The following is a 21,720-nucleotide window of genomic DNA, read 5'->3' on the forward strand; positions in this document are numbered from 1 at the left end:
ATTTTTGATTATTACATAATTCTAATCTGAATTATTTATTTGCGAATATTTATTTGTGTTTTGGGGGAATTGTTGTAATGGAGTGTCAGATGGTTACAATAAATAAAAGAAGTTCAATAAAAAAAAACAATTGATTATGGAAATTGGAAAAATTTAAGGAGATTGAGAATTTTTGATTATTACATAATTCTAATCTGAATTATTTGTTTGCAAATATTTATTCTTGTTTTGGGAGAATTGTGGTAATGGATTGTCAGTTATTTATAACAATTCAAAATAAATTGAATAGAAAGGGAAAGCCATTAAATGAAAAGTAAATTGAGTACGAAAAATAGAAAAATTAGGGAATATAAATTATTGGTTATCACATCATTTTGAATTCAATTATTTATTTCAATTGTAATGCTACAGTTTTGTGTGAATTGTTGTAATAGATTGATAATGTTTTACAATGAAGAATAATAAATTGAAGAAAATAAATAAATTGAGTCTGCATTAAATTTGATTCCAATCGAACTATCACTTCCATCGAATTTTCAAAATGCAATTCATTCAGTAAAAATCAAATATCCAATTTCCCAGAAAATCCTGAGAAAACACTAAAAAAAAATCGTATATTTGACTTTCCACTTCGCGATAACCAATCGATTCTGATTCTGTCTCCGTCAGTTGTCCAATTCGTTCCAGTAGGATGTGTGGTATAAAAAAAGATAAAGGACATTTGCATATAAATATTAACGAGTATCGATTCGTTGAAATGCATTGACATGGCTTATCGCTTGGTCAATCCACCGTTGGCATGAAATGTACGTGAAAAAGGTATGCACACAGATAGCAGTGAACACATGATGAAATGAAAAAGGGAAGAATCCTCTGATGGACGTGCGGGGCCTCTTGTAGCGTACAACTCGTTCAACATCTACAGGAATATCTACCTATAGATAGTGCAAGCAAACTACACACTGGGAATAGCGAGAATAGTTGCGGTACTAGTCCAAAGGAATTACCGTTAGTAACGAGTGCAACTCGCTCGTACACCAAGTTACGTTTGATTTTCTTGGAGGCAGTAGGCACACGTTTACTAACCCGAGGTTTAATGTGTATATATCTATGTATATCTATGTATACATATATGCATATATATGTGAAACCTGAGGGAAAATAACTGACCAGTGGTGGTGGTAGAGAATCCAGATTTATTTATTTATTGTCGACTTTTCTTGAATATTCGTGAAAAAAAAATAGTTGAATGAAGGATAATTATATAGTTGTGTATTTTATAGTTAATTCAAGTACATTCAAGGTAATTCAAGTCGATTTTCGACGATGATATTGAGAAAAAAATTATTTTCACTGGAGTTTGTTGTCTTCTGTGGATAGATTAAATCCCTCAGAAATGTTAATTTTCAATTTGTGCTATCAATGATTTAGAAATGACCCTAAAATGACTGCACTTGATTTTTTTTTATTATGACCAGAGGAACCCTAATTGCTCATTACGTTCTTCCCCACCCAATATTTTTAGTGTCGTCATTCCACAATAATATCGTTTTTCGTAAGTTTGTTTGATGAATCAGTGAATTTGGTGAAATAGTTTGTACTAATTAGTAATAGAATAGTTAGAAATTGACGAAGCAGTTATTTTGAAAATGTTAAATGTAAAGGGAGTCGATAAAGCGTGAACAAAGAAAAAAGACTACAAGTCTACTGAATTGTTGTAATTATGGTGCATGAAGGTATTACTGAATGTCCTCCATAGAAACCTCTTTTAATGATATTTTATTCAAAAATTTTTCGTCATTTCTAAGAAATTGAGTGCAGATAGTAATGATAAACGTTTCTGTGGCACTTGATCTATTCGTAGTACATGATAAAATGGTGGAAAAATTAATTGCTTATCGATTTTTCCATTGAAAATCGAATATACTCGAAATAAGTACAACAATTTTTCTGTTATTGAGACAGAAAATGTGGTTGGGAAATTTTTAGGGATTTTTTTTTTGGAAAGTTTCGGAATTTTTAGAAAAATTTCGGTTTTGGGGAAATCACTGTGTGGGCCTGAACTGAAATGAGATGGAGTCAGTCTTGATATCGTTGGAGATCGCCTGAAATCAGTAAAGTCATATGATTCTAACGAGTGAAAGGGATTTCATATGAAATTAGAGGGTCAGTCATCGAATGTACATTGATAGAACAATTCGATTGATGCTATCGATTGAATTCGGGTGAATCTTTTTTTTTATAATTTATGTCAATGAACAAATGTTGGTAATCCAATAAAATACATTTTCCTCATTAGTTGGACAGTCGAAAAGTTTATGTTGATGTAAGCGATTAATCGGTAATTGTTACTGAATCTGGGGTTGATGCAACACGCCATCTTGTTCGTATTCACACTTTCAAGATGGTCGCCTCTAACGATTTACCTAAATATATCGCAAAGACCTTGAGTTGATTGAATGCTGATATTTTTTTTAAACAGAATAAAATCGGATGATTAACTCATCGCCTAAATCTTCTGAACTGTCAGGTTTTCGATCATCGTGACATCCATTTTCGATTTTTTTTTTCGATGAAATGGCAGGCAATAAAATGTTGCAAAAAATAATCGTATTCACTATCAACTATACTGAATTTATTAGAAAATGTTTATTTCAATAACTTCTGCTCTGATTGAGTACGAAAAAAGTTGAAAACCTCCAGTCGATTAGAATTATCATGTTAACCTCTAAAAATTTCATTTTATTCTAAAATCAAATGAACTTTTAACATTGAATTACTACATTTTTCTTGTAAATTTCCGTTTAAAATCCGGAATAAAAAATTTGAAATGACTTGAAGTCACTTAAAGTCAAGTATTTCGCCAAATCACTTGAAATCATGGGAAATCAGCAATCATTATCTCATGATATTTGACTACGAATTACCCCTCTACCGCAAATTAAATTTTCCTAGTCACTATTGTAATCGGTAACCGAACTCGAGTTCCGTAATTTTCACTGAATATTTTTCTCAGTCCGGTAAATATCACGGCTTCGGCTCTAAACTAAAATTTTTATTTTCTTCCGTCGGGTCGTTTTCAGTGAGTCAGCTGAATTGTTGATTCAGCAATTATCAACTGTGTTTACTATAATTTCGGTGCACTTTATTTCAAGAATCGTTTACTTGAAAATTGGCGGAAAATTATGGTTATTCAACGGTATTTCAACAGTATTTTTAATTTTTTTCTTCTGCGAATCGTAAAAAAAGTAACGACTCTCAGTTGTTACAAAATCAATTAGTTTTATTTGTCTTCTTGCCAGATTTTAATTGAATTATTATTCTACCCTTTGACACTGTCTTAACTTGATTCGCCGGTACCGTTTTCCGCTGATGAGTCAGCAAAATTGTTTGAAGTTCATTAGGTGTGTAGTACAGCTAGAGTTGCATTGTGGAGCTGGTCATTTAGTGATTGCACAGTCAAGAACTACTGGACAGGAAGGTGAACGTGGTGAATGTTCTGCGGTGCATTTTTTACGAGTCGATGGATTCATTTTTCATTTTTTCAAATATCTTTCCCACAGTTTGAATTTCACTCATTCCAAAAGAAGAAAATCAATAATTCTTTTTTCCTTTTTTAAAACATCATGGAAATATAAATATCCTCTAAATAAATGAAAATTCATTTTTTCAAATATTTAAAAAAAAAATTAAAACTTATTTTTTAGGATTTTTTTTTACGGTTTGAGTTATACTCAGAGCAAAAGGTGTAAAACACGTGTCTTGTAATATCAAAGGAAATAAAAATATTATTATACTCAGAATAGAAATACAAAATGGTAAATGGTGACTGGAATCGTAAAATGTAACGAGGGTTTAATCAAGTGGGGAAAGTTATTGGAATTGAGTGGAATAAGGTCAGAATCGAGGAGGTTCGACTTGATTTAGAATTTTTGATTGACTAAGTTGAGCGAAAAAAGAATATTTTTCATTTGTTTATTTATATTTGGTTTGTTTGTTTGTTTCTCTATTTTATTTTATTTTTTTTTTATTCTATGGGGCTATTTGTGCATGAAACAAATATTATACACTTGAAACGATTCCAAATTAATAACATTTTTAACTAAATATAAATTATTTGTTTTTCAAATACAATTACTTGGGTTGAATTAAATAGTTCTTGGAATCCACTCGTGAAGGGTTTTAAGGAATGACTTCACGTGCCATAATTTCAGCAGTTTGTAGCTTTATTTAACAGTATATTTTTAGTATTTTTTATTCCTGTCCATTATTTATTTATTTCTATCCATCGATTCATCAAATTCACTTATCCACCGATAAAACAAAAGATTACCCATGTTATTACGGACTGAAAAAATTCAAAACAACGTCAGGGCCGTAGTAAGGGGTTAGAGCCCCTCAGGATATTACGAACCAAAATCCGGTGGCACCATCTCGCCGTCGTTTTCACCATCAAAGTGTTCGACATTCTTTAGTCACTTAGGAAACGTTAAGTGTATTTATCGAAGATAAACGTTCGTATGTTACACGAATTTAGTCTATTGACAATAAATATTAGAATCGTTGAAAAATCAATTTGTCATGGATCTCACCATTGGAGATCGATTGTACTAGAATCAAACATAAAATATACTGGAAATAAATTTCCTTTCCTGTGTTATTATTATAGAAATGTATTTAATTATAAGAATATTTATTATCTGACTAATTATGAACGAACTTTCTATTTCTCTAATCAAATGTTTTTGGAGGAGAAATGACTCACATTTCCAGTACCCAATGATTTTTATTCGAAAATTAATAACCAACTGCTGATTGATTCAAGCAAAATATTCTTCACCAATATAATTGTTATCCGTTTGTTTCTGTGTATTTCCAGATTTATTAATGAGAAACGCAGCAAAAACTGGGAGCATTCGCAAAAAATAGGAGCTTATGCAAGAATAATCGAGAAAACTGGTGCTCGAAATTTAACACGAGTTCTTGTGAGAAAACGGTGTTTCATCGTAAAGTGAAGGTGAGCTGAGTCAGAAATTATAGAAACAATTGTTTTTCATGTTATATAAACAAATTTATGAAAATTTGTTAGAAAGTCTATTTAAATGACTCCATCAATCATTGAATTTAAATTGAAACTTTCGACAATCGGAATTATGGTAATTGGCTGGTCGGGATTGATATGCAGGTGCTCAATACGTTCTCGAATTCCATCAGTTTTGAAGGGTCAAGGCTGTTCAGACATCTTCAGACCCTTACGGTCGAAGAGGGGGAATAATAAGATCGACCTGAAATATACCACAGAATATTTTTCATAATACGTTTCTCTATGATTTTTTTGTATATTTTTTTTAGATCGAAACCTTTCAAAGATGAATTGATAGTTTTAATTTTGACGCTTTGACTTTTGGTAACTCGTGATGAAGAGATATTGACTAACAATTCAGGCGCAGTTTATTAATTATTAAGAATTGTTTAGGAGAATTTCAAATCAATGTTGGAAATGTTAATTTCGATTTTACTGATTCTCTGAAGTCAATTGAAATTTTTCTTTAATTTTAAGAATTTCAACATGATGTCAGTTTTTATATCGATTTGGTCAATTTTTTAAAGTCAATTGAAACGTTTGTTAGATTTCAAAAATGTCAAATCGATGACAGAATTTTTTATTTAAATTTAGTCAATTCTTTAAAGCCAATTGTACTTTTTCTTTAATTTCAAAAATTTCAAATTGATGCCAGACTTTTGTATTTCGATTTTATCAATTGCTTCAAGTCAATTAAACTTTGTCGTAATCTCTCATCCTGATTTGCCTAATTCTTCTAAATAAATTAAATATTTTGTTCATTTTTAATATTTTTAAATCAACGTAAGACCTTTTATTTTTAATTCATCAATTCTTTCAAGTCACTTGAACATTTCCTTCAATTAAAAAAATTTCTAATCGGTGTCCGAATCTTTTCATCGATTTATACTTATTCACCACAATAATCCAAACAAAACCCATCAACAACCTCAACAAAATAACCTTTCTCCACACCCGAGAAGTAATTTTTTCCAGTCCCCACCAGAATTGTTATGAACAATTTCTCTCCGTGAAATATCTATCGCAGATTTTTCACTACAAAATAGATTTCATAGCACACAACCTCCTGAACATTGTTCCAACCTCTCAACGTACCATAACTTTATCGTTTTGTGTGTCATTGGATAAATGCCGTTTCCACCGATGCGTCGGTGTAATTCCACGAATTTATAATAGTCCTCGGAATTTTATGTCAGTTTACTCAGTTACCACCGAACAAAATCGTGACTCGATCGCGTGGAGGGTTGGTTTTGTACGATTTTCAACCGTTAGGATTATTAACCACGTGGTTCATTATTATTGACAATCTGGTGACCTGAATTTACCTCCACCGGATTTTACGGTTTCACGAGAAATGTGAAAATTTACACTGAAGATTATCCATCCAATGATGTACCGTTAACAATAGAATGACAATTGTTGGATTATTCATTTCTTGGTTAAACTTTTGATCGTTTGTATGGGAACGACAGACGTCTGATTGAACTTGTGACGAGGCGATGAAATTATACAGTTTAAGCATCAATCATTCACACTACGTTGGTGAGTTACAAATTGCACTGGTTTTTCAGGTGCAGTGGCTCTACTTATTTTTCCCAGAGTCATGAATAACGTATTTTTGTCGATTGGGAAAGAAAATCATTGAATTTAATTGAGCGAGATTTACGGATGTGGGAAAATATTTAAAGTAGCTTTTAGTTTATATTGGATTATGGATAGGGATTGTCTCAATAATGAAAAACTATTTAACTATCAACTTTAATTTTTTATTATCACATGCAGAAGGTATCTTTCTCGTATGATGTCTCCAGATCAACTGACTCTTAGTGACCAAAGATTTTAGACTCTAGACCCATTTGAAAAAAAGCGCTTGTTCATTCATTCCTTTCTGTTTCTTCTGGTTCTATTTATTCAAAATATTCTAAACATTTCGGCGCTGTTTGGAGAAAAACTATAAAAATTATAACATATTGAGATGGACTGAAAACAGCTATAGACAGACGATTCATTTTTGTCAAGACATATCAAGCACTCTCAATGGTTGATTCAAACATTCTAGAACAGCAACATAATTTTTAAAAGACCTGATCGATTTGAGGGAGAATTATATTATGAATCGATAAAGTCAGGGAAATAGTGTTTAAAGCCACCGACCAATAGGAAGACGAATAAAAAGTTAATTATCAAAACAATCGTTAATTTTCATCAACTGTATGACGAAAGATTTCGATAGAAAAATTCAATTCCGAACATATGAAAACGGATATCGAGAAATATTAATTTCTTTGAAAATTGTCGAATACAATTGGGTTTCGTATCGTTGTTTTTCCTTCCAAATGAGTCTTTTTATATTGACAAATTCATTGAGAGAGCTCCTGCGTTAGTGAATGACATTTTGATTAAAAAAGATCACGAGTCATTTCATAAAAAGTCACTTAGAGTCGTTGAAATCATATGACTCTCCTGATTTTCCCTGATTTCAATTCAGACTCGCACAATGATTTCCCCAATGAACCACTCTGCGACGAAGACTGGGGCAAAATCGATTGTCACCAATAATTAAAAATCTAAAATCTGTCCACAAAATCGAATAATTTTATTTTTCCTCTGAAATCTCTAAACAAAAACTCCAAATTAAACTAAAAATCGTTCGATTTCCCCCAACGACCCCAAGTTATCAACTATTGATTCATCTCCATCGTCCTCCCCTCTCCCCTCCCCCAAACTTTTATCATTTAAAAATGAATTTTTTCTCCACTTTTCACCTCCCATTTTTTTCTCGTTCACTCCAGCAATTTCGATTTTTCTCGATTTTTTAAATGAATTTTTTGTCAATTTTTTAAGTCAATTTTTCTTATCGAGGAACGTGCAAAAGAGCAGTCTAGTGTGTCTAGGTAGAATGGAGTTGGTCGGCTGGTGTCGGTGCGTACATCGTTCATTCTCTATTTGGTGCGACGTCGTTTTTGCGAGTTCACTCTAGTTCTGCGTTTGCACGTTCACTCGCAGCTTCAATCTAACGTGGTAGAGTTGAATTGCGAGCCAACTCGTTTATACGGTACAACAATGTGTGGGAAAGGGAGCGAGTTTGTGGAAGCTAAGAGCACACGGTCGATGTGCCACTACAGTCTATCCTTTTTTTTTTTAAGCACCTCATTGTAAGCCAAGCATAAATATAAAATGCAACCGATAATGCACAATTCTCACCAAGAGACATACCTTCATACCAATATTAACAATAATAACAATAATATTACTCCAATAATAATATTATAATACAATAATAACAAAAGGAATATTAGTACGAGAACAATATTACAATTCAATAACAACAACAACAATAATATTACCACAATAAAAATATTACAATGCAATAATAACTACAGGAATATTAGTGCAAGAGCAATATTACAATACAACAATAACAATAATAGGAATATTAGTACAAGAACAATATTACAATAGAACAAACAACAATAACAACATTAATTTGTATGATAATATCGCTTGGGTATTCACCTTTTGGCAGTGGTTTTTAGGGTTGGTAAATACTGTAAATATTGACTGTATATTTGAATTTTAAAAAATTTGGTTAAATAGAAAAAAAAGATCATTATCGTGCACCCTCAAATCTTTGCAAAAAGAGAATTTCACGCTGCGCGATATAAATAAAACTTGAATGAGGCATAATTCCAATTTGTTTGTTAATGTTATTGTCGATAGAATGAAAATACGCGACGATATTGGGGTATTAAGGGGCAATTTATTAGGGGTGGTTCTACGTGATCCTGAATGAACTCTCTTAATAATCATTTAGTTTTTATAAATTTCTGATTTTCTTAAGGGAAAAATTCCCATGAATTATTTAATGCTCATAATTATTGAGGAGTTCACTCAAAGTTATAAATGACATGATCATGTTCTAAAACAATATAATTGACGCGATTTAAAGCTAATCAGCATTGTCAGGGAGTTTCTCGATTTCATAAATAAAGAATTGAACAAATAAATATTTCCTTCAAGTAAATCGATATTTAGCAGAACTATTTTTTTTTTTTCAATGAAAAAAGCACGTACAATTTATATATTGTAACTCAGGACAATATTTTAATTTACTGTCCCTTACACAAGACAATTATTAAAAATTATTTAGACCTAGTGGAGGGGGTAGTTCTACCCCCTCGACCCGAGCATATAGGGATGGACATTAAGACTCAAAAATCTCTTTGGCCGATGGTCATTTGGACCTTTCAAAAATTCCTCAAAAACATTTTTTTCTTCCCGCACCTGACGTCGACTTGTAATTCTATCGTCCACTATTTTCTTCGGAGAAATAATCATTTGTTACATTTTGTTTCGTCTCCCTCACGATAATGTACCGGACTCGATGGCAATCGGTGGTGAAATCCGTTGGTGCAATACAATCGTCTGCTGATAAGACCAGTCAGGGAAATCAGGAGTGACTCCACCGAGTCTTTGCCGTCGTCATTGGCGTCGCTGACGGTGCTTGAGAAATGTTCAGACGCCATGAAATAGTACACGCCATCGTCACGTCATAATTTCAAGGCGCTTTGTTCAACGAACTATTCGTAAGCAAAATGTGCGTTGGGAGTCAGGGGGATTTGAGAGATTTCAGGGGAAGCGAATGAGGGATAACAGAGAGCTCCAGAGCGTTATTCACTGACGTTACTCGCTCGCTGATCGCCGGTGCTATCACATCTCTGCTCTCCATTCATAACTTGCGATTCAGTTCAGTCATTAAATTGAAGATATGTTACGAAGGATTTTACGATTTAAAATTCAACGCGTCAGTGATTTGGGATTAAATACGTTTTATTTTGATCGGAGAATTTTTGTGGCTTTAATTATTTCATTTGATAGATTCAATTGAAGTGTGTGAAGTCAGGTGCATCGATTTTTAATTGCGAAATTGAAGGTATGATTTTTTTAATTACCCTTCGGTCAACGAATTTATTTGGGATTTTTTTGGTTCAATTCTTCGGGGAATTTCACATTTTTTAGTCGATCAACTGAATCTAGAATATTATTTTATTATTAATATTAATATTAGAATAATAATATTAGAATATAACAGAATATTGATATTATTTTTTTAATATTAAATCCATCACTAGATTTTGTTAAAGTATTAATTGAAAAGCAATAGTTACGCGTTAATTTTTAAGTTGCAGTTGAATTCAATTTACGATAAAATTGTTCATCGAATCTGTCATTCAAATTGACAATAAATGCTTTTTCTAGTAGAATCACTGTCATTATAAATTATAAAATTGGATTTTTAAATTATTTAATAAATTATATTATAATATAGTTCCGGGAATTTTAATTCATTAAGTCAATAGCGAGTGGTAAAACGCAATGACTTATCACTAAAAATTGACTTAATGACTAATAAATAAATGTTGACTTATCACTAAATTTTTTGAGCAATATCTCACAATCTGAGAGTGATTCACAAAATTGGGGCATTTGTTAACAAAAACTACACTTATTTTTCTTGTATTAACTCAATGAAAGTGAACCGATGCTATAAATAAATAAAAGAGAGGCCAATATCCAAAAGGAAAATCTCTCAATTTTCTTTACACATCGAATTGTGAACAGAATCAGTTAAAAATTAAAAAAAACTAATAATAAACTAATAAACGAATAATAATAATCATTAGAATAGAGTGAAGAATTATTCAAAAAGTCATGAAATTTAATGAAACATCTTCCTCACTCATTAATAAAGGGAAAAATCTCATCTCTTGAAGAAGAAATTTTTGAAATTAAATTCTGACAGATATACACGGTTTTTGACCCCCCTTCAAGTCCACGGTCGGTTCGATGCGGTACTTTTTTGTCTACTTTCTCCGCTTCTATCGGCTGCACTATACAGATTCATTTTCTATCCTTAATTATCGTTTATTCTGCCCTTCAAATGAGGCAGGATGATTTGATGGAAGAAAGATTACGTAACGAATGGAATTCCGGTTTCAAAATCAAATCTTCCGATCATAAACTCAAATTCTTCGAATCGTAATGGGTTATAGACTATTCTATGGACAATCGGACGGGTCCGAGCCCTCGAATGGAAAAAACCCTTTTTTAACTGTTAAATAATTTTCCCTGAAATTTTTAATTAAAAATCTTGAAAAATCAGATGAGTTCTGGATTTCCCTTTTTAACTGCTGACCAGTTTTTCATGAATATCTCGAAATCTAGGGAAGATAGGAAAAGTTTTGTTATTATCTTTTTTGTGGAGCGAACTCAGTACTACAACAAATGTTATGATAAAAATTTCGCTATCTCTCTTAGATTCGGAGATATCGCTCAAAAATTCGACTGAAAAATGAGTCAACTCATTTCGTTTTACCCGTTTGGGCCTAAAAAAATTTTCATTGGCTGAACTTATCCCTCTCTTTGTTGCCCAAAATAATTTTGAAATTATCTAACAATTTTGAAGGTCACGCTATTACAATCAGCACCTGAACCGGAAAAAAACGTTCATTTGAAAGTAAAACCCATTTATTCTAAATTTCCCACTTGAATGAGAGATTCCATCAACTCTTTGCTATCAAATTGAACTAAAATTCCCAAGGTTACGAATTCAACTGCAACTATTTCTTAATTAAAATAAAACTATACAGAAAAAATGGCATGGTAGAGATAACTATAATCTAGACGATTTTGTCATGAGAATATGGTAAATAATTTTTCCGCTGGACTTTCATGGGTATTTTCCCCATGCAAAATAGTCGAAATCACATAATTCTATAGTAACTGATACCACACAACTATAGTAAAGACTACTATTCGCACATAGGGCTCTTCACTATTCTCGATATAGTGACAACTATTACACCTACGATAATGGTTACCATATTTATGGGAGCTCTACTATTTTTCTCAGTTGTTAAAGTATTGTTTAGCGTTTAGTATATCGAATCCATTACCATGGAGAGTTTTACCATACCCTATGATAACCGTTACTATAGAAAATAGTAAGCACTATGGTATAGTAATAATTACTATAGTAATTATAGTAATTAACTAACTTAAATTAATATTTAGCTAGAGTTACTATTACTATCCTAGTTTTTATGCTTTGCTAATAGTATTAGTAAATTCTACTGTACCACTATACTCCGGTATAATATAGTATAGTAACCATTGCTATACAATAGTAGTTACTATTACTATGCGATCATAGTAGTTACTATGGTATAGTAATCATTATATGATTGTAATACCATACCACAGCCAATGATTACTATAATAATTATAGTTGCATAGTAATGCTAACTAAAATATATTTATTATTATTATTATTATGGGTAAATATTCATATAGTTGTCTCTACCATACTTTCTTTTCAAAATCTACCAGTTTTATTTATCCAAATTGGCAATAACTGTTGTAAAAAAATGTCTGAAAATGAAATGCCGGACGAAGGGTCAGGACTTACTGATCAATTACCGTAAATACTTCAAGGTCTTTCGGCAACTTTCATGTTTTATTTCTCTCTTTCTCTCTCTCGCTCTCTAAAACTGATGCTGATTTATTACAACTCAATCCGTACACTTGTCACTTTCTTTCTCGTCAAAATTCATGTTGTGATGAATCTTTCTAGTTTTCGTATTCGTATTCGTATTCGTATTCGTATGTTCTCTGAACGAGTCACGGCCTTGTCTATCGATTACAAAAACACTTTTTTGTTTCTCTAAATGGACCACATCCCGAACAAATCCATTTGAATATATTAGCTCTTGGGATTTGCCTGGGGATATATTTTTTTACTGGATAAGTACACACCTTGAGAAATGAATTTCTTTTGAAATTTGGACCATTATCACTTTGTGGGCGCGAATTTCTTGTTTTTCACTCGACTGATCAAATTTTCGCGTGGGCGATCCTGCTTGCTACCTTCACTTTTAATAACCGTAATTAACTTTTTACGAAACAATTTTTTCTGCGGTTGTAGAACATTAACTGGAATTAATAACAATAATGTTAGTTGACAACAATGTTCATGTATGCAGATTATTATTCGTTGAATAGTTATGAATAAAATTTTGTGTTTTGAATGTTGAAATATTACGGCGACTTTTTTTGATGATATTTAACTATTTTTTACAGTTTTACTTATTATGGGATTGATCAGATATATTTTTTAAGTGTTTTCGTATAATTTGTTGACTTAATTGCCCGAGAAATAGTTAGAGAAATTATGAATGTTCAATGTTGGTAAAATTACACTTTGCATGGAACTATTATGTTTATGTGGTTTAACGTTCACTCGATTATAAATAAACAGTGGACACTGTTGTCGGGAAATTCTGAAGGAGGAATAAATTAGTTACGGTTTATTCATTAATTTGTTTGTTTATAGCCGCTATAAACAATCTGAGCTCACCAGCGACGGTTTTGAATAGAAACAAATCCCATTTTTAGATCATTATATAATTGCATTGCATTTATATTTGTTTTTTATAGAGATTAATGTTCATTTCTATCTTTCATATTTTATTTTATTAGTTGCGAGTTAATTTTTTGACCAAAAACAATCAAATTTGCTTCAATTTAAACTTGTAAACGTTCTAAAAGTTGAACTTCACATATCAATTATTTTTTAATAAATCGAAAATGTTGAATGGTCTGAATTTTTTACACATTCTCCAATAAAAATTACTCAAATAAAATTAATGCATGAAATTACGTAATTAATCAATATAGAAATACAAAGTTCACTTGAAATTTCGTTAGAAATTTGGTTTTCGTAAACAAAACACCAAAAAATGAATTAATATTAAACAACATAAGAGGAATGTTTAAAAAATATTTGTCTCTAAAATCTTTTAATATCTCTCCATTGATTTTTAAAAATAATTTTCTAGAATAATTTTCCGATTGATTTTTTTTTAATTCAGAGCGAAGTTCTGTTCAGTTAATTACCGAAACAAAAAATATTACGACTTCAAACCTCCGATATGATTCTAGTCAGACAAAAAAAATTTGACGATAAAAAAATATTTCTCTTGTTTAATACGATCATCCACCGGATGCTGAGTATCTCGTTCCGTTTATATTCCTCCTCTGTTATAATTAATAACTCATTAACTCGACGAAGCGCAACATGAGCTTGATAATTCCTCGAGTATTTATTCCCGTATTTATTGTTGTATCTCAACGACACCTAAGATCGTTGGATCATTTCGGGAAATAGAGCAATCGTCGGTTGCATGTTTATGTTACCACTTCCTTTCATTTCCTCGGACTTAAATCTTTGTTTTGTCCGAATGAACGTGTCGTATTTCAACGGTTTATTCGATGAGTGAAAGGAGAACTCATAAAAGAATCGATCTACTCTCGACGCCTTGTCGTATGTTCATGAATTCTTTTTTTTTTTTTCGTTCGTGGGAGGGTCCAGGGGTCGTAAAAGTGAAATGAATTTCACGAGTGTTTATTTTTCTCGGAATATTTCTTATTATTGCGGGAATTTTCTAATTCGATGATGACGAGGGACAATGAACGCATTATTTATATTGCACTCAGAAAAAGGGTCTTTTTTCGAAGCAAATAAATATCTTTCGATGGAACTCGTTTGCTTGTTTCAAGAAAAAGGATTTACGCTGAACAATCTATTTATTTATCTTAAATAATTGAGGTTTTTTGGGAGAAACGATTCATTCGGTTGGAATTTATTAATTAATTTTGTTTATTCGTTTGAAATGAATGGTTTTCTGTTTTTTGAGATAATCACATTTTATGAGACTTGGAAGAAAAATTCGGAAGGGTTTGTCAAAAATATTGGAGGTTGGGGGGATCAATAGAAATAATGATAATGAACTTTAAATATCGAAGGAATATTTATTTATTTGAAATCACACAATCTTTAATATGAATAAATAATTTTTTTTTCAAGTAGAATAATATCGTTGTGTTTCTAAATTTTTAGTTTTGTTTTCGCTTGTGATTATGGGTTTTTATTAATGAAAATTTTGACTGATGTATTTGGTAAAGTGGTTCGATGAATATAATTTAATAATTGTTGGCAAAAACCGAATTATTGTTATAATAAACAGAGGTGACGTATCTCCTTAAAGCAGCGCTACCCTCAGGTCGGTAATTTACCGACCTGATATGCTGTTTTTGACTTTATCTTCAATTTTCTAACTAATTACATGCAAAAAATTCCGTACATTGTTAGTATTATCTAAATTAAATTGCGAAATGTGTTGATATTTTTAAAAACATTTTCTTCTTATAAACAAACTATACAACTAGTTTCCCAAACGGTGAATTATCTTTTAGGGAGTGTAACGATTAAAAATTTAGATTTTTCAACTTTTCTTTTAACTACAAAAACGGTAATTAAATTGCGAAACAAATTACGGTTCCAAATGTCATTGACTTTCTGAAAAATGTTGTGTACTGTTCAATAATTTTTGAATTTCCTAACAGGACAGAGCTACTCTAAAATGAATAGAATGATTCCTCTGGTCAACGAAAAAAATTAATTTATGTCAAATAAATATTTATTAGGATTTTTAAAAAAAGCAAGTAACATTTCATTATTATTTTTTTACCAGAGATATAATAATTCGAAAAAACAAGTAAAATAAAAAAACCGAATAAACATTTGTATTTAATTGAAAGAAAAAGTTGATGTCACTTAAGGGGAATTTATTTGATTGAAATAAATAATCTTTCTTGGTGTACACCTGGGGCCTTTGTGAACGCGTTATTGAAAATAAAAATAAAAGGAAATAGAGAAATGGTGTCACTTGAGAGCCTTGACAAGCTTATGTAATCCCGATGTGACAATAATGGAACATAAATAATGTTTCAGGCAGTCGAAATGATTTTCACCTGACAAAGATGATTAGAATTTTTTTATAATTAAAATGAGTCTTTCTCGAGGGATATAATTTTCCGAAGAGTATCATAACTTTCGGCGCTCGATATTCAATCAACGGCAGGTGAAATACTCTATCCAACTGTTATTCAAGTCTGAGAGACAGACAGGGTCGTGTGTTTCCGTTCATTTGTGTAACGTATCTTGTTAATAGATATTCCAGTAACTTTTTTCGCATTTCATTTTGTATTGATGTCACACGCTGGTATGAATTCCCCTTAAAGCAGCTCTACCTGTTTAATAAATTCAAATATTATGACAAACTACACAAAATTATTATAAAAATCGCTCATATTTTAAATCGTAATTTTTTAAATTTAATTATCGTATAGGTTTTTTAAGAAACAAATTGAGAATTTAAATCTACCACAGTGTCATATGGGAAAATCAACATTTTGTTTGTAATTAAAGATTAAAATCTGAATTTTCAATCATTAGATGTCAAAAAATCCAGGAATTTTTTGTCATATCGTTTGGGAAACGAGTTTTATTATTTGTTTATGAGTAGGAAGTGTTTAAAAAATATTAACACTTTCCAAAATTTCATTTAGATAGATCTGACTGTTGCGGGATTTTTTAAAAATTTTACTGATGAAATTAGTAGGAAAATTTCGCGCCTGAAAATATTCAAAAACATCGTGTCCGGTCGGTAAAATACCGACCTGAGGGTAAACGGACTTTAAGGGTGTGTTTCATCCTTAACACTTTCTTTATTAATTGGATTATTTGTTTACTAATTGGATGGATTATTTGTTTTTACGTTACTCGAAACAAATAATTTTTAATAATTTTTTAAAAGCGTCTGTATTTTAAATTAATTTATTATTTAATTTCAAGTAACTCTCTCTCAATTCCACGGTCCAATCCATTTCTTTCCCACAATCTTCATTGATATTCGCACCATGCAGTTCCACGTGAAAGCGTAATTGCCCCGAAACTCATAATTTTCCGAATCATTTGTTCAAATAACTTTCATATGAAATCTATAAAAAATCCGAAAGTTATACGTATTCTCAAGAACGATTTGATTTATCACCATTCGTTTTTCCTCAATATATGGAAAGAAATATTCAGTAATAATTACGAAACTATTCATGTAATCCGCAGTGAGGAATCGTTTCCCGCATTTTTTTACACGAGTGAAAGAGAAGAAATCTCATACATTCAATGAATTCATCATCGAATAATATACCAAACTGTCATTGATTTTTTCCCGAAGAAGTCAATTACTACACAAACTTCCCCTTTCTAATGTTGGTTCCGTCGGTCACGCTGAGAAAAACATAATTTTTCCAATTATATTTGTCTCGGAAAACAAATGCCAGAGATTTCTCATCGGAAATTCGCTTTCAAGTAATTGCGCATTTATTTAGGCCCTTTTCGTTCTATTCCACATGACCCTGGAACACCTAGGGCACCCGGGGTCCTCTCCGCTCCCTTCGTTGTGACATTGAATAGAACTCTTGTAATCAAATAAAGGATTTTGACCCTTTTGACCTCTATTGCACATGAGCCTGAAGCATTTGGGGCACAGAGTCCTCTCTGCTCCCTTCGTTGTACCATTAAATAGAACTCCTGTCATCAAATAAAGGACTTTGACCCTTTTGACCTCTATTGCACATGAGCCTGAAACATTTGGAGTACAGAGTCCTCTCCGCTCCCTTCGTTGTAACATTAAATAGAACTCTTATAATGAAATAAAGGATTTTGACCCTTTTGACCTCTATTCTACATGACCCTCAAACATTTGGGGCACAGGGTCCTCTCTGTTCCTCTCATTGTAACATTAAAGAGAACTCTTGAACAACAAATCAGGGATTTCGGCCCTTTTGACCTCTATTCGACATTACCCTGAAACACTTGGGGCACAGGACCCTTCCCCTCCCCTCATTGTAACATCAAAGAGAACTCTTGAAAGCAAATCAGACATTTTGACCCTTTTGACCTCTATTTCACATGACCTTGAAACACTTGAAGCACAGGGTCTTCCCCGCTCTCCTCACTACAACATTAAATAGTCCCTTTGACCCTTTTGACCTTTATCTCATATGACCCTGAAACATCCAGGGCACAGAGTCTTCTCCGCCCCGCCCCCTCGTATTGTGCCATTAAATAGCCCTTTTGACCTCTATCTCATATGACCCTGAAACATTCAGGGCACAGGGTCTCCTCCACTCCCCTCACTGTAATATTAAATCGCCCCTTTGACCCACTTGACCTCCATCCCACATGACCCTGAAACTTCTCTCCGAGGACAGGATCATCTCAGCATCACATGTGACTATATTTTATCCAATAAACCAGCACAAAATTAATTCTCCAAAGTAAATGAACATTCGAAAAAATAATTTCCTCCTCCTCCGCCCCCTTCCCCGGTCCATAAATAACGACTGAATCAGCCTGTTTTAACATACCCCCGAGAAATTGATACAACCTCTCGCATTCACTTTCACGAAAAATTATTTATAATTACCATTCACTGTTTGTAATTATTGATATTTGTAACATAAAGGTTGAGCTGAGAAATAATAATAATGGGTTCCACGAACTGTACCTCAACCATTTACGTGGATCCCGCCTTTTCATTAATTACAAGTTGAATACGATCATCATAAATAATCATGATCGGAGAATGTAACATTTCCGGAGTGCACAACTCGATTTCATTTGAAATACTCAATTTCACAATCACGATTACCACTGGTTAATTTTTTAAAAAACTACTCAGGGAATCTCCCTCTCGGCCATTCTTGATTCCATCTGGCGCCTTCATCCTGATCATATAAATACCAACGTTGCCTTAACTGCCCCTGGGAACGATCTCACAATTTCTATAATACTATCCTCGCGCTCACTACAAAGTAATCCGTATGTGCTGTTACTTTATCGATATAATTAATTGGTATCGAGTCCAGCCAACGCGCAATGTGGATCTTGTAGGAGCTATCGATTTTATTACAATCGGCACGGGAGATCGTGAGGATTTTCTCACCTCATCACTTTAACCGTTAGACTAGTCACTATTGTAGAGGGAATGAACTTGTTTTTACCATTTTAGGGTTAATTTTAATTGTTGGATTTTCATTGGGGGGACGAGACATCGACGATATTGGAATCGATTTCGATTTAAGGCGGAGGCTGAATGGCTTTTTGGGTGTGTTAAGGAGTCGTGCGACAGTCTGTGTAAAAAGTTTGTGCTTGTGAAGTATATTTTGAGAGCAGGGGAGGTTGGGATGATGGGGGGTACAATGAGGAACCTCGAAACTATTCGAAATTTTGAAAAAATATTTTTTTTTGATGTTGTGAGGGTACAGTAATTGAAGTCAATTGTTCTGCATTTGGTGGAACGTTGGTAACGTGGTGAGCTCTAGAAAAAGAGAATAAAAAACGAAAAAGTTGAATAAAGTGTAATTTAAAAAATGGGGAATATTGGGATCAATAAAAATAAAATAAAGTTAATGAAATTAATCATATCAGCAGCGAAATGGTAAACTGTTATAAGTCAGAATCTAAATTTTCTGTAAGTGAGCATTTATACCCCAAACGATAGATTTTATCAAAAAATGTCGTATTAAACTTTTTGTAGAAAATTTCATCAGCTCCAAAAAAGATCTTTTGACATTTTCTCCTAAAATGACTTGTCTATGAGATAAATGGATAATTATCGAAAATTTCGGTTTCGGTTAAGTCTCGTAAATCATTGAGAATAATTTAGACATTAAAATAAACAGAAAAAAAATTTTCTCATTTTTTCTAAGACTCCATTGGGTTTACATCCACAATATATTGGAGACGCAAATTAATTAATTAATTGATAATGATTTTCATTCGTCCACCTAAGTGGGAAAATCAATTTCATTGGATTAACAAGATTTCTAATCAATTGACAGGAATATGTACATCACTCAAACGAATTAGAAAATAAAATGCAACTGAATTAATTCGGTAATATTCACCCAACTCTTCTATCAGTGTATTTGTGCATGGGAATTCGCTAATTAGATGGAAATTAATAGCCTTGAAATCTTTTATTCTTGTCAGTAAGCATTGCATAATGTACAACATAATATAATGCACGTTATTCCTGTTTTTTTCCGTTCGTTTGCTCATGTTTTTTTCTTCTTCTTTTTATCTGTCTTCAGCTTTTTGTGAGTCTTTACCTGTTGCTGTGTAAATGAGCCTCTCATGCTTGCGAATAATTTTATTGCACTTGACATATTATTTTCTGTCATATTGCATTCCACTCTCAAATCAATAATATTGATACTTCAGAAAAATTGTACCCCTTCCCCCTCCCCCCTTTGCTATTGTAAATTTATTTTGTTTTTATCCTTTGTTACATGTAAAGTAAATTCATTATTTTATGAAGTTCATCAATTTTCTTGTTTAACACATTCAGAATTTTTTCGAATTGTTTATTTGATAAAACTGATTGTTTTTGAGGAGATAACAATATTATTGATTTGAGATTTTTATCACATTTATTATTTCTACAATTAAATAGATAATTTTTTTTTCAGTTTTATATTGAGAATGTCCACAGGAAGAGAAATATTCAATAAAAAATAACGATTTTTTTTTGTGTAAAATTTTAGAGTGAAACAAGATTATCGGTAATTTTACAATAAATCGGTGTTCGGTTATGCACCGAAGTCCTCACCCACTCCCACTCTATTGAACTGCAGATCGGGGTTATCGGTCAGCGAGCACAGGTGACTTACCACCGAAGATCGGTGATCAATTAATTTGGCACCTCAGGCGCTACTTCCTGGACTGGTCGACGATCCTTCTCGAAGGTCCCAGGGAGATCTAGTGACCCGGAATTCGGGCATTTGGGGTCTCTGGGCCTGCGACCCAATCCATTCGCGTTATCAATCCATTTCCGGAACTTTGTGCGATAGCATATCATATCTCTGTTGCAAATCTCTAGTTTTTCATCGCCACGTGCAGTGATTTTTCGATCCACTCATCATCCTCCCGTAATGTACGTTTATCTCGGTCATCCCTTAAAAATACCCCCCCCCCCCCAAACCAAATCCCGCATTGACCAATCGGGAATTTTTTCTTAAAGTTTCACATTAATTTTTAATTAATCACCTCAATTTTTAATCTCTTAATTTATTGCCTTCAACTTTTAGTTATTTCGTCACAAAAATCATGCGACAATATCGCACTTTGTTCTCGATAATTTTATAATTCACTCATTATTTTAAATTTCATTCCTTCACTTTAAATAAAAATCCCCAAAAAATGATTTCTCATTGCGATAAAAATTTCGTTATTTTTTCTGAATATTTCTCTTCATCTAATAAATTGATTTAATTTTGAAAAATTGGTTTTGTTTCAATTTTGTTATCGTCATTGGATGGAGTTTGGATAAAATTGGTGATGGTTTCAGTAAATGGAGTCAGTCATTCGCTGCGTTGGGTCATCTGTAAACACGATGTATCATCATTGATTACACTGACACAGGCATTGGGACATTATTTTTTACGGTGTAAGGTCTATCACTACGTCACATAATCACCATTCTGCACTTCCCCGTGGAGATGACAAGATATCTGTGAATTTATCGAGTTGTTTTTATGGTGGGGGTTGGTGTGATGTGCCTTAGTGGTAGGCCTTGCGCTGTGCACATCATCGATCATCGTGGACATTCCATTTTCATTTCTGATAATCATAATAATCCGGCATGTGATATTTTTATTTGAGTATATTA

General features: G+C 32.4%; 1 protein-coding gene across 7 annotated transcripts in view; it reads left to right on the forward strand.

Annotated features, from left to right (window-relative positions):
- The window catches only part of LOC135169958 (SH3 and multiple ankyrin repeat domains protein 2), a 198,607-nt gene that overhangs the window by 28,623 nt on the left and 148,264 nt on the right, over positions 1-21,720 (forward strand). For all 7 annotated transcript variants that reach the window (XM_064135403.1, XM_064135405.1, XM_064135401.1 and 4 more), the window contains exon 2: positions 4,880-5,017. The gene's annotated coding sequence lies outside the window, so the exon portion shown is untranslated. The remainder of the gene's footprint in view (positions 1-4,879; positions 5,018-21,720) is intronic.

This window comes from Diachasmimorpha longicaudata, chromosome 16 (genome assembly GCF_034640455.1).
Source record: "Diachasmimorpha longicaudata isolate KC_UGA_2023 chromosome 16, iyDiaLong2, whole genome shotgun sequence".
In the NCBI taxonomy this organism is placed as follows: Eukaryota; Metazoa; Arthropoda; class Insecta; order Hymenoptera; family Braconidae; genus Diachasmimorpha; species Diachasmimorpha longicaudata.